The 13363-nt window shown below is 43.4% G+C and overlaps 1 protein-coding gene across 3 annotated transcripts in view; it reads left to right on the forward strand.

Moving 5' to 3' along the window:
* LOC138487944 (calcium/calmodulin-dependent protein kinase kinase 1-like) overlaps positions 1 to 13363 on the forward strand; it is a 1547719-nt gene that overhangs the window by 391612 nt on the left and 1142744 nt on the right. The window contains exon 5 of one of the 3 annotated variants that reach the window (XM_069614593.1): positions 617 to 666. The exons of the other annotated variants lie outside the window; for them this stretch is intronic. The gene's annotated coding sequence lies outside the window, so the exon portion shown is untranslated. The remainder of the gene's footprint in view (positions 1 to 616; positions 667 to 13363) is intronic. 3 annotated transcript variants of the gene reach the window in all.

Genomic DNA, 13363 nt, shown 5'->3' on the forward strand with positions numbered 1-13363 from the left:
CAAATGCAATGGAATGTGCCGTCACCAGAAATAAGCATATCAAGGTGAAATATGCACATTTCATTAAATTGGCTTCGCATAACCACCCAAATTGTACAGGACGAATGGCCTTTGCGTTTCATAAAAACACACGCACAAAAACCAAGAGAGGATATTTTCCTCTAATAGTGTTTTTGAAATGTTAAAAGGTGTGCATGTTTTAAAATCCAAGAACCAATACATATGTTTTCCCTGGGACTTGCAGTACCGAAATGGGACATTTTACCTTTAGTTGTTTATTTTTCATCAGGTTATATAGTGCAGTGGTGAAGTGCCTGGCCTACAAACCTGACTACTGTGGTTTGATCTTTGCGGCCGGATTTAACTCCCGAAATGCCCTATCCCAACCACTCAACACGTTTTAGTAAAAAAAACAAATTGCCAAAAGCAGCCGTGCCAAAAACACAACAAAACCTCCATGGCAGAACACAGTAACCGCTACCAACATTTCAATGCTCTTATGATTAATTTGCTATAAGTATACTGGCGCATGGCTAGTGTATTTAACACAGGTTCTAGAATTGTGCATTGTTATTACTCAATACTGCATTGCTAACCAGCCCGTATCTTTTTGTAGGTTCGATTTCTCTGGATGAAGGTACATGTCCTGCGTAAGAGTCATCCAAGGTACCTGTTTGCACACATTTATATCAAAATTTGAGGCTCCGTGGGAGGCCTGTGTGGCTCAATCATTGTGAATTATGGATGACTTTGCTTCCTGTGGTTGAGTCTTCTCCTTATGTGAACATTGCGGAAAGGGAATTAGGCCAAGCAACCCTAATACACTTTTCTTTGACCCTTCGGGAGTCCATTAGTCCATGAATGATCCCTGGCCTACAGAGAATATGTCTGAGTTTGGAGTAACATGCTTTAATTTATTTCATTTGTAATCGTAACCCGCCAGATGCAAGTAAGTTCACTTCAAGGCAAAAGGAAGGGGGTGGGGGAATATAGGGAGGACAAAGGGGGTCCAACCAAATCAACACCTTTCTCAGTTGTGCCCAGGGGAACACAGTCCTGGGAATATTTCAACATGAAGGGGAAGCTTAAATATTTGGGTGTCTGGAGTGCCGAGCCAATGAGCAAGAATTGGGCCATGGGCACATTTTGGCCCATCCGGTCCCAGGTGAGATTGGACGTTCGCGGCAGCCGTCTCACATGCTAATTCTAGTGCTTTCAGAAAAACAGCAGCGCAGCAGTATGAGGGAGCAAGCAGGTTTTCGAGGGTTTACAGAAGAGAAGGCGATATGTAACATTTCTCGAGTCTGGTGTAGGACCCTTCTATATCAAGGTAACCAATGAAAACAAAGTTGTGATTTCTATTTCTGTATCTTTTCCACCGGAGGACCAGCCAACACGACTTTTCTAAATGTCTAAAAGGCATGCTAATTGTTAGTTAACTGGTTGGTCCTTTAATGGGGAAGTGCTTTAACTGGGAACAAAATCAGTTAATCACTATCGGTACAATTTACACTACACTACACTACACATCTGATAAACACACATGTTTAGAAGCTACCTGAAAAAATGATGCCGTCCTAAAGTTGACAGAAAACATTGGAAAATGTTCAAACATGTAATGGAAACGGCCTACATGCCTACGTGTAGCTGTTTTTGTTACTCTTGGTATTTTACATTGGAGAAGTGGAGAACTAGCCGAATGGAGAACTCTGTCTTGCGTATGGCATTGGATGACGATAAAGGCAGACTTGTGTGCTCGAAGTTCTTATAGATCAAATCTAGAAGCCCAACCTCTGTTTGGTGCAAATGAACTGGAATTCTCCAAGGGACATAAAATGGGGCTTGGAGTATGATGTTGTTAGAAAGTAATAGGGTAAAATCTGGTTCAAAGCCTTTGGTACTATCACTATCTAGGAGGCTTTCTTAGGCTGGATACAGGTCCTAGCTCAGAAGATATCTCTTCCGAGTGAGCTTTGTAGCTTTGGACTTGACGCCTGGCAGACCATAGCGGTAGCACTCATGACCTCAGGAATCTTGTTTTAAAGCCACAAAGAGATTTTCCAAAATATATATCAGAGTGCGTGCACCTAGCAGCTAGATGCCTACGGCAGTCATGAATGCACCCCATCTAGTGTTGGCATGATATCATATGATATGACGTTTATAACGCACCAATACACAAGTGTTTCAAGGTGTGACGAGGGAAGGGAGGGGAACAAAGGGAGGACAGACAACGATCCTACTAGGCCAGGTGACTTTGAGATCACGCAATACTTGTACTTGGGGGGCCTTTGTTCTGTGCTTTGGTTTTCGCACTTGATGTTCTGCACTCTGAAGATGTCATACCGAGGCTTTAGCCAAGTGCCTCTGCTGTAAATGCCGACTTACTCTAGCTCATCTGCTGTGTACTTACCTTTTCCCTCTAATCCTGGCAGCAGGTGGCTGTCAGGAAGGCCATGTGTGGTGTGTTCCAAATAGATAAATGCGTTAGGATAGATCCTCAGTGGCCACACATGTTGTGTTACATCTGCTTATGTCAGCAGTATGACTGCAATGGCTACTGCTTATGAAAGTCTAGTTACCCTCGGAGTACTCAGGAGCATTGCCGTCAGCAAGGGGTCACGGAGTGGGGTCGCTGCGGCATAACGGGACAGACTTTGCGTTAATTATACAATCCCCAAAGGTGGCAGAAGATAGAATGCGATGAAAACACTTGTTTTATTAAATATGAGAAACGTATGAATGAAAGTTCTACAAATGAAGTGTTACAGGCCAGCCTTGCTGCATTGCAAAGAAAAAAGCCACAGTGCCCCGCCCATATACTGATATAAGCATTAGATGAAAGATTTATATCCCCAAAATAGTCCCCCCACACTTTCTGTGTTTGAGTGGCGTATGTGTTTCGCTGCCAGCTAAACATGTGCCCTCGTTCACGTGTGCCCGCAGTTTCAGCCTTTCAGGCCTAGGCGTCCTGCTGAAGCGCATGCACCAGTTGCTACGGGAGACCGTAGGAGTTCATAATCGGCTGGGGAGGCACCCCTGCTGGGGATAGTTTTCTTTTTCGGGTTGTTGTGGGGTGACGGGGAAGAGGGAAACTTCTTTTTGTAATGTTGTGATTTGTTCCCTTATGCCTCCACTTTACAGCCACTTGAATGCTGTTCCATAAGTGGCATCATAGCTGGTGAAAGGGACATGCACGGGACCCTTACACAACATGAAATGGTAGAGGGGTAGCTTTCAACTGTGGGGTGCATGTCACCTCAGGGCTGCGAGTGACATCATTAACAGCTCAAGCTTCACTCTCATTGTCTGTCAGATGTCATCGTCGTTTGTATAGCCCCTTTTACCATTTGGGTGGTCTGAACGCGCCGTAGGTTGAACGCCCTTGGGGTCCGGAGTCCAGGTATGGGAAAGTTCGTCAGAGGAAATTAGAATGTGCGTGTGCTTTTTAGCCAAGTGACGTTGGGTAGGAGGGGCCGGGTCTCTACTAGCTACCCATAATAAGCATCAGGGGATATCAGAATGAGTATCTAGTTACCTGATTTAATGGTGAAAGTGGACTCCAAACGCATCAATGTGTCTCTAATGAACGCATGTTTTCTTGATTCAATTTGTGACTTTTTATTTATCATTATCCTATGAACCAAGGGACTCGGGGATCCCCCAAATCCACCTTTTGCCTCTCACTTCCTATATCCCTAAAAACGGACACTACACTATAATAGAGCTTGTTCAGTGGGAAGATTTTTATTGCTTTTAATGCAAAACCGGTATACTCGAAATCAGGAAATGCACATACTCTCCCCTTGTTTTTTATCACCTTCCTTGAACTCTTGTAGGCCCATGGATTCGGTTCCCCTGATATATATATCTGGCTAGTGGCCATGTAGTTATGGTTAAGTTGGTGTTTCCATAGGAAGAGCACTTTTTGGGCGGCTTATAACTTCGCTCTCCCTGGACGAATCCTCACCAAAAAAGTATTTGGGTCACTCTGAATTGCTCTTTGTGAAGTTGAATGTGTTCTAAGAACTCTCGCGTTGTTCTGAAATGTTCGTAGGGGGTGTCCTGAAGACGCTGTCCGTATTGTTCTCTGTGAAGTTGAATGTGTTCTAAGAACACTCGCGGTGTCCTGAAATGTTCGCAAATAAACAAAATGGGGGTGTTCTGAAGACGTTTCTAAGAACACTCGCGGTGTCCTGGAATGTTCGTAGGGGGTGGCCTGAAGGTGTAGTCTGTATTGTTCGCTGGCAAGTTGAATGTGTTCTAAGAACACTCGCGATGCCTTAAAATTTCGCAAATAAACAAAATGGGGGTGTCCTGAGGACGCTGTCCGTATTGCTCTTTGTCAAGTTGAATGTGTTCTAAGAACTCTCGCGTTGTTCTGAAATGTTCGTAGGGGGTGTCCTGAAGATGCTGTTCGTATTGTTCGATGGCAAGTTGAATGTGTTCTTAGAACACTCATGGTGTCCTGAAATGTTCGCAAATAAACAAAATGGGGGTGTTCTGAGGACACTGTCCGTATTGTTCGTTGTCAAGTTGAAAGTGTTCTAAGAACTATCGCGTTGTTCTGAAATGTTTGTAGGGAGTGTCCTGAAAACGCTGTCCATATTGTTCGCTGGCAAGTTGAAAGTTTTCTAAGAACACTCATAATGTCCGCGGACATTAAAAGTTTCCATAGACCATAGTTGAAATGTTTGACTCCATGGATGTGATATGCTGCGCTGGTTGTTGCCAGGGCATAGATCTTGGGTGTATGGCCATTTGGCCATGCACCCAAGACTCTATGCCCTGGAAACAACCACCGCAGCATATCACATTCATATTTGCTTATAACTTTGGGTGAAAAACAAATGTATAAGGAACAAAGGTATTAGATACTATGGATGTGATATGCTGCTATGGTTCTCCTTATTATTGTATACTTACTGTTTGGTCTAGTAACCGGAGTACATGTATTTCCCGTTAATTTCTGTGATAAAAGAAAATAGCATGTTAGTATTAGTATTTTGTAATGACTTATTACATTGTATAATCAACATAATTTTTTTTTTTGGGACCCTCATATTTAGTAGATTACAAATCAGAGTACTGTGCAATTTGCTCAGTTTCTGTATTTGTTGCTAAAATCATTGGGTCTGTGGGAGAAATAAAAAATCCATGTTGGATGAAAAAAAACCTTTTTCTGTTATGGTACAGTTTATTTGTTTGTTTCTTTTCAGTGTTCACTTGTTGTTTCTGGCTAATACTTTATACTTTGGCTTGTTGCATTTTTTTGGAGCAGTAACATATTACTTATTTGTTTGGATATTATAAAATGTTGGAGCAGTTAGATACCAATTGGCGTATTCTAACTGTCTATTTTTTTTATATATTTTAGTGGTATTGATTTATCTATTTGGATATTGTTAAATTTTGGGACAGTTAGATACCAATTGGCGTATTCTAACTGTGTATTTTTTGGTCTAATTTAGTGGTATTCATTTATCTCATTAGTTGTTGTAGAATCTTTGAGCAGTTAGATAGCTTTTGGAGTATTCTAACAGTTTGTATTTTTTTAAAACAAGTTTACTTAGGGTTTAAATACAGTTTAGTTATTAAATTTTGGTTTTAAGAACATCAAATAAGCGTTTGTAAGATTTCAGTAAAAAAACTTTGTTAAAGGGACGTTATGGTTAAGTTGCGCTACTAAAAACCTATGAAATTCAGTGAAAAAACGTTGTTAAAGGGACGTTATGGTTAAGTTGTGCTACTAAAAACCTATGAAATTCAGTGAAAAAACGTTGTTAAAGGGACGTTATGGTTAAGTTTCGCTACTAAAAACCTATGAAATTCAGTAAAAAAAACTTTGTTAAAGGGACTTTATGGTTAAGTTGCGCTACTAAAAACCTATGAAATTCAGTGAAAAAACTTTGTTAAAGGGACGTTATGGTTCAAAGTACAACTGAAAAACCCCTGAAATTCGGCAGTTATGGTAAGATAAGCAACCATAACTCGTGCCACCGTGCACTGCTAACACTAACACCCAGGACATCAAAGATGACATCACAAATGTGATTGATGACATCACTGATGACATCACATGTGCATTTACTTTTCATAAAAACTCAGTAAGAGGGATTCTTATAATGCTGACCAAAAACTGTCAAGGATCATTGGGATAAATGTCGTGAGCTAATTAGTGCATTAAGCAATGCATTGATATAAATAGCATTCTATTATGAAGTTCTATCCAGTATACTAAGCTACTCATGCAGAAACATAGGCAGTGTCTGCAGCATACATGATGAAGGTGCCATATTCATAATCTTGCCATGTTGAATAGTGAAATGCTAACTGCTTTCTTATTAAAGTTTTGCATACTGTGAAACATGTAATAAGTAGATAATAAAACCCACTTAATACATAATTATTACAGACAAAACACAGAGACAACAACACATACAAATATGACTATATACAGGGACAGTGAAGTAAACGAAAAAGCAGAAATAGTATCAGAAAGAGTTCTTAACCTAACTGATTGTCTTTATGCAGAGAAACTATTGTTCTGTTTCAAAGCTGCTACTTACCATATGTATGTGTATCACATGATGTGACTGCACCCAAAGGAAAGGAGAGTGAGTATAATGTATACACATATGAGCATATACAGGGAAGGTAGAGTAATAAAAATAAAACTATGAGAACGTGCTGATAACCCTAATGATTATCTTCATGCACAGAAAGGATTGCTCTCTTTCAAGCCTGTGTCTTCCGCTATGTATATGTTTCATATGATGTGACTTGACCCTAAGTCTGCAAATATAGTACCTTTTCAATTTTTACTTCCTGACTGTTACTGAAGAAAACTATGTGGCCTAGATATGTTAGTAAAGGGAAAAAAGGGAGAGCCAGACATGTGATGTCATCAGTGATGTCATCAATGACATTTGTGATGTCATCTTTGATGTCCTGGGTGTTAGTTTTAGCAGTGCACGGTGGCGCGAGTTATGGTTGCTTATCTTACCATAACTGCCGAATTTCAGGGGTTTTTCGGTTTTACTTTGAACCATAACGTCCCTTTAACAAAGTTTTTTCACTGAATTTCATAGGTTTTTAGTAGCGCAAATTAACCATAACGTCCCTTTAACAAAGTTTTTTGACTGAATGGCCTGTATTCCTCGCATCCACGTGCCATAATGCATAGTGTTCATGCTGTCTCGTTCTTTGCTGGAGGATATTTCAATTCAGGTGCATTGTACGATGGATAATCCAAAGTCACCATCTGTTACCCTGTCTTGCCAACCTGCTTTAATCAATTCCACCCAACCATGCCGATTGCCTGCCTCCCACAAAAATCAGGACAGGCTTGGGGAATACATTGCTCAGAAGTCTCTTTGCATTAGCAGTAAAATCAATAAGCCCAGTAGTCGCGACTGGATCACATTAGTCAATGACTGTAGCTCCCATTCCATCATGATTTGCATTATACATCGTTGCATAGCCTTAAAGCAATAAACATGCTAAGAAAATTAGCTCCTTCAACTAAGATCAGGGCCCTATAGCACCTTTCTAGTCCTAGCCTTTCTGGACCACAGCGCCTCCTCGCTTTCAATGGCTATGCGAGGATGCATATGGCAAACCACAGTAGAATGGGGCTACGATGCAATCAGGATGGAAAAAATGCCAGGGGCTAGACCCTGTAACCTAACTACCTTTTTGTTTTTTTTCCAAACCCCTTACTATTTTTTTTATGTTATGCTTGTATCCCTGAAAAATGAGCAAAATCGGTATAATGCAGTAAATGCAAATGCATTGAGATGTACATGCTGGCGATGTACAGACATGTCACACACACACAGTCTGTTTTCTTTGTTGTACTGTACGGATTTTCATCATGCCTATCTGCAAAGGCATCTGTCAAATTTGTTATTAGCCTTTCTTTACTGTTCGGTTGATCACTACAAGTGTAGGTGTGTGGGTCCTTAGGATAAACCTGTGACCTTGTCTAGCGGAGGATGCAAAGAGGGGCACCCGGAGCAAGAGGCAGACTGAGCATAGCTTTTATGCTAGCTGTTGAAAAAATCCAGCATTCACCCTCACCTGACATTGCTTGCTGGTAATCTGGGGCGCACACCGGCGAGCGGCCATTTTGTGGTTCTTTACTCGCGTACCTCATTACTGAGAGCAGCTGTAGCCCTTATGGAGTACCAACTCCTCCTCTTCCAGTACCACCTCAAGTTCTGCTGCGGTCAGTGCCACCTTCCTGCAGCTTTGCCCAGGGTACTTCCCCTGTGCACTGGCAGCTCAGCCTAAGAAAGAGTGTGGAGGGGGTGAATGTGGGGCATTTGCAAAGCTGGTTTGGTCAAATAATTGCACCACATGTGAACATGTCTCCATGATTTAAGGCGCTATAAGAACTGTTTTTAGCAGAGCTGATCAGGGGATTTAGGTCAATTAATAGCACTCTGCACCAGCTGCTGAAAAGTGCTAAATTGCCCTTCACAAAAACATAAATAAAAAAATAAAAAAATTAATTAGCTGATGAGGTACAATGGCTTTTGAGAATTGGAACTAGGTACATTACTGAATGGCACAATTGAATATGCAGAAAGGGTTTGCTCGTAGTGCCAATAGTATAACTCAGGTGAGTAGGTACCCTTAGAAATTGTCACAGCAAAGTCGAAGGCCTACCCACCGGCGTTGGGAAAGACCATATGCCTCAGAGAAAAAACACAAATAGGCAGAAGACCCTTGGAAAGTCCATGACTCTACCACTTACACTCACATGGGTGTTGGAGAAGGCCACAGGCCCGGCGTCTCTGTGGGGGCCCCTTTGCTGAAAAACCCACATTAGGTCGAGGGCAACGAAGAACATAGACCTCTTGACACTATCATCGACACACACACAAGGTGTCGAGGTAGACAGTGCTGATGGTTGTGGGGACACAAACCATCATCAGATGTATTTATTTTATGTGAGATTGAACTGGGGCAAACGCGGCCCTGCTGTATCAGAGTGTTGTAAAAAGGAGATTAATGTTCAAACATTACACGGCCCGTGGTAGCGGCTGTGTAGTTATGGTTAAGTTGCTAAATCCATAGGAAGACCTCTTTTTGGGCAGCTTATAACTTTGCTCCCCCTTGACAAATCCTCACAAACTTTGCATTAAAAGTATATGGCCACTTTGAATTTCTTTGCAAAGTTTGGTGAGGTTTCGTCAATGGGAGGCAAAGTTATAGGGGGGGTCCCAATTATTACTTTTTTACATAGACTGAATGGAGAAAAAGTTTGCTCACGCCTACAGCCCAAACCGCTGCATGGATTTTCACCAAATTTGCAGCAGTAGCAGCATCTTCGTTCCCAAAGCGTGCTTTTGCAAATTTGATGGAAATCCGTCCAGTCGTTTTTTTTTAATGACCAAAAGGTAGGTCCAATAAAATTAGTGATATCTGGGTTCGGTCCGCGGACCCATTTCCCTGTTCGGTCCACGGACAGGTCTCCGATTGGCTTAGAAGGCAACGTGGTGTCCGCGGACATCGGACACGACTACTGATTAAATGGTGAAAAGCGGTAAGCGCGTCAGAATTTTTGAAACACCCGCCATCTTGGATTTGCGGACAGCGACAGGTGTCCGCGGACATCGCAGTAAAAACATTAAAAAACACAACATTGCCCATGTCAAACCTATCAAATAATTTCTGGGGAGGTGAGGGGTGATAAGGATGGGATGGGATATGACTGCAAGAAGAAAAAAACGGGTGTTTTTCGCCGTAAAAGTCTGTGAAACAGTCCGGATCTTCGTGAACAGTCCTGTAAAGTTCAGCAACACCTCTGCATTACAGGGTTGGTGAAAAGCAGTTCTTGGATGGCTTACAACTTTGGCGCCACATAATGAAAATGCAAGACATTTTGCAGTTATATTCTTGACCTGATTCGGAATGGGTTTGCAAAAGGTCGGATTCTGTCAAGAGGGGGCAGAATTAGGGGGGTCCCAAAATAATGTAAAGGCTTATAAATGAGGTGCCATTTGACGAATCTACACAAAGGTTTGATAAAAGATTATAGATCTAGATATGAATGTTTTTGCAAAGTCTCGTGTGATTCTGTCAAGAGGGGGCCAAATTAGAGGGGGGTCTCAAAATATTGTAAAGGCATATACATGTGGTGCAATTTGACGAATCTACACAAGTTTGCAAAAAGATTTTGCATCTAGATATAAATGTTTTTGTAAAGTCTGAATGAATTTTTTCAAGTGGGGGCTAGGTTATATGATTATTGTATGTGCATACATTTGACACTTTTCAAACAATAAAACATGGGTGGATTTCCAGAAAACTTGCGTAGGGAGCATTGGCAAGGACCTTAAAGCATGGTTTTGCAAATGTGCCCGTGTTTTCTTTTTTGACAAGTGTCATAATGTAGGTACAACAAATAGTGATACACCTTTGGTGACTGAGCTGTAGCCTGTGGCCATGGGCAGTGGCCACATTGTCTGGGTCATGGAATAAGGTCATGAACTGGATAATCTGGCTACTGGCCATGACCACGAGGGACAACACATGGGGTTAAAGTGGCCATGTCCACCTGGGACCGGCTTTGTGGTGAAGTTATTCGAAAGTGGGATAGCTTTGAAAGGGAACAAAAATGTGCTTGTGGTAGTATGGTCATAGGGTTCTCTCATCGCCTTCTGCAGGTTGCCGTGGAAAGCGAAGAGGGGCATCTTGGAAAAGGATTTTCCTTCCTACACCGGGACGCGGCGTCCCAGTGTGGGAAGAAAAATCCATTTTTTTAAGCACCCTGGGTTACCGCTTTGGGAACCTGGGGTGCTAATGGCCTTCATCCCCCATTGCAGGAGCTGGAATGGGGGGGATAAGGGTCCGGAGACCTCGTTATCCACCCTCGCTTCGCTTGGGCGGATAACTTGGGCTACCAGGCTGGTATCCACTGTTCCAGTGCCCGGAATGGGGGATGAACGCCACAATATTTCCGTTAGCATAACACAACATGCTAATGGAAATATTGGAACATCTTATTGAGTCTATGTACCTAACTGAGAAATGTAAAGTAGATGGAGTCTAAGTATATATATATATATTTTTTTTTAGTTGTATTTTTAACTGTGAAAGGTGGTTCCTAAAGGAACATTTCTTTTGTTGTTTTTTGATGTATTTATTTTTTTGGCAGGAGAGCTTAGAAGAAAAGGTGGGAGGGAAAAGAGGGAAGAGGCACCAAGCACTAATATGGAGGGGCAGGTGGAGAGGGCGAAGATGTTGCACATGTGTTTCTTCGAAGGTAAGGGGCAATGTTTCTCATGCTCCTTGATTACCTCTTCAAAAGCACTTCGAAATAGCTTTCCTCTGTAGAATGATGTGTTGTAGTATATACAGAGGACTGTTGTCTTAAGAAAATATGGATCATATTGCTTGCAAGGTAGCTGGTGGGATTTTGTGTCCCACGGAAGTAGGCTGTGGTGGTTACACTATTGGTTGAGGAAGATGAGTTGGAGGAAGATAGCCTCCTACTTGCTAAGAAAGGAACAACATTTCGAAGAGCATTGTGGTCATTGGATTTGGCGTGGCAGCACATGGGGGTGGTCCCGTAAGAGTACTTTCTGGGGAGTCTGCAACTGCACTCAGTGCATTTCACTCTGGCAGCGTTAGCCTTTGGTACATTCCCAACAGGGGTAAAGAAATGCCACACCCATGATTCTCTCTTGTTCTAGAGGTAGGCACTTCCTCTACCTCATTTTCTTGGTCCTCTGCATTGTCTTTGGAAATACTGCGCTTTTTTTTGTGAAGGTCCTCCAGCTGGTGGTGGTCTGGCTCTTGGGGAGGAGGGATGGCAATAGGTGATGCCATTTTTCAGATAAATAGGAGTTTTGCTAAAATTCTTCCAAATATGTACTGTGTGCTAGATTGTAAAAGGAATGGTTCAGTCAGAAATATTGTTGTCCTTATGGTTCGGAGAGCCCCCAGGCCCTCGGAGCGTCCCTCTCCCACCCCGCACCCTCTTCCTGTTTCCCGCTCCCCTCCCGCCTCCCAACCCGCCCACCCCCACTCTGATTGGGCCGTGAGCCCCAGCTGGAAGGGTCTAGCGACCCTCCTCGCGGCGGCCCCTGCATTTCAGTGCAGGCGGCCGACGCGAGGTAAGGAAGCCCTTCTGGGCATGCCTCCGATTTTGGAGCCAACTGGGCCCCCAGGCCCTCGGAGCGTCCCTCTCCCACCCCGCACCCACTTCCTGTTTCCCGCTCCCCTCCCGCCTCCCAACCCGCCCACCCCCGCTCTGATTGGGCCGTGAGCCCCAGCTGGAAGGGTCTAGCGACCCTCCTCGTGGCGGCCCCTGCATTTCAGTGCAGGCGGCCGACGCGAGGTAAGGAAGCCCTTCTGGGCATGCCTCCGATTTTGGAGCCAACTGGGCCCCCAGGCCCTCGGAGCGTCCCTCTCCCACCCCGCACCCTCTTCCTGTTTCCCGCTCCCCTCCCGCCTCCCAACCCGCCCACCCCCGCTCTCATTGGGCCGTGAGCCCTTCATCACAGGTCCTCCCAGGGCAGCCCTCTGCCCGGCAGCCCCACCGGCTAAGGGCCCCAAGGCCAAGGGCGGCTCCAGGAAGTGTCAGCAGGTGTCCGCAGAGGAAGCCAAGGAAGCCACCAGACACCGACAAAACTGTAAGTGCTGGCTTGGGTGGGGAGTAGAGCAATTACTCTACTCCAGTAAGCTCCTGCCACTCTCACTTACCTTTCAATGGCCTGCAGTCTAATGTTAACCAGCACCATTGCCCTAGAGAACCACACCGATTAGCCTGCGCCACATCTAGGCAGAAATGTGATTGTTAGCATATGCCGCACTTGGATGGCATCTCTAATAGCCTCTCTGTGAAAAGTTGAATTTAGAAGTGTGCCCAATAGCCTCTCTGTGAAAAGTTGAATTTAGAAGTGTGCCCAATAGCCTCTCTGTGAAAAGTTGAATTTAGAAGTACATTTAGAAAGTTGCATTTAGAAGTGTACCCAATAGCTTCTCTATGGAAAGTTGAATTTAGAAGTGTGCCCAATAGCCTCTCTGTGAAAAGTAGAATATAGAAGTGTGCCCAATAGCCTCTCTGTGAAAAGTGGAATTTAGAAGTACATTTAGAAAGTTGCATTTAGAAATGTACCCAATAGCTTCTCTATGGAAAGTTGAATTTAGAAATGTGCCCAATAGCCTCTCTGTGAAAAGTAGAATATAGAAGTGTGCCCAATAGCCTCTCTGTGAAAAGTAGAATTTAGAAGTACATTTAGAAAGTTGAATTCAAAAGTGCACCCAATAGCTGTGAAATGTTGCATTTAGAATTGTACTCAATAGCCTCTCTGTGAAAAGTTGAATTTAGAAGTGTGCCCAATAGCCT

The sequence above is a fragment of the Ambystoma mexicanum genome, chromosome 9 (assembly GCF_040938575.1).
Source record: "Ambystoma mexicanum isolate Mex_15411 chromosome 9, UKY_AmexF1_1, whole genome shotgun sequence".
In the NCBI taxonomy this organism is placed as follows: Eukaryota; Metazoa; Chordata; class Amphibia; order Caudata; family Ambystomatidae; genus Ambystoma; species Ambystoma mexicanum.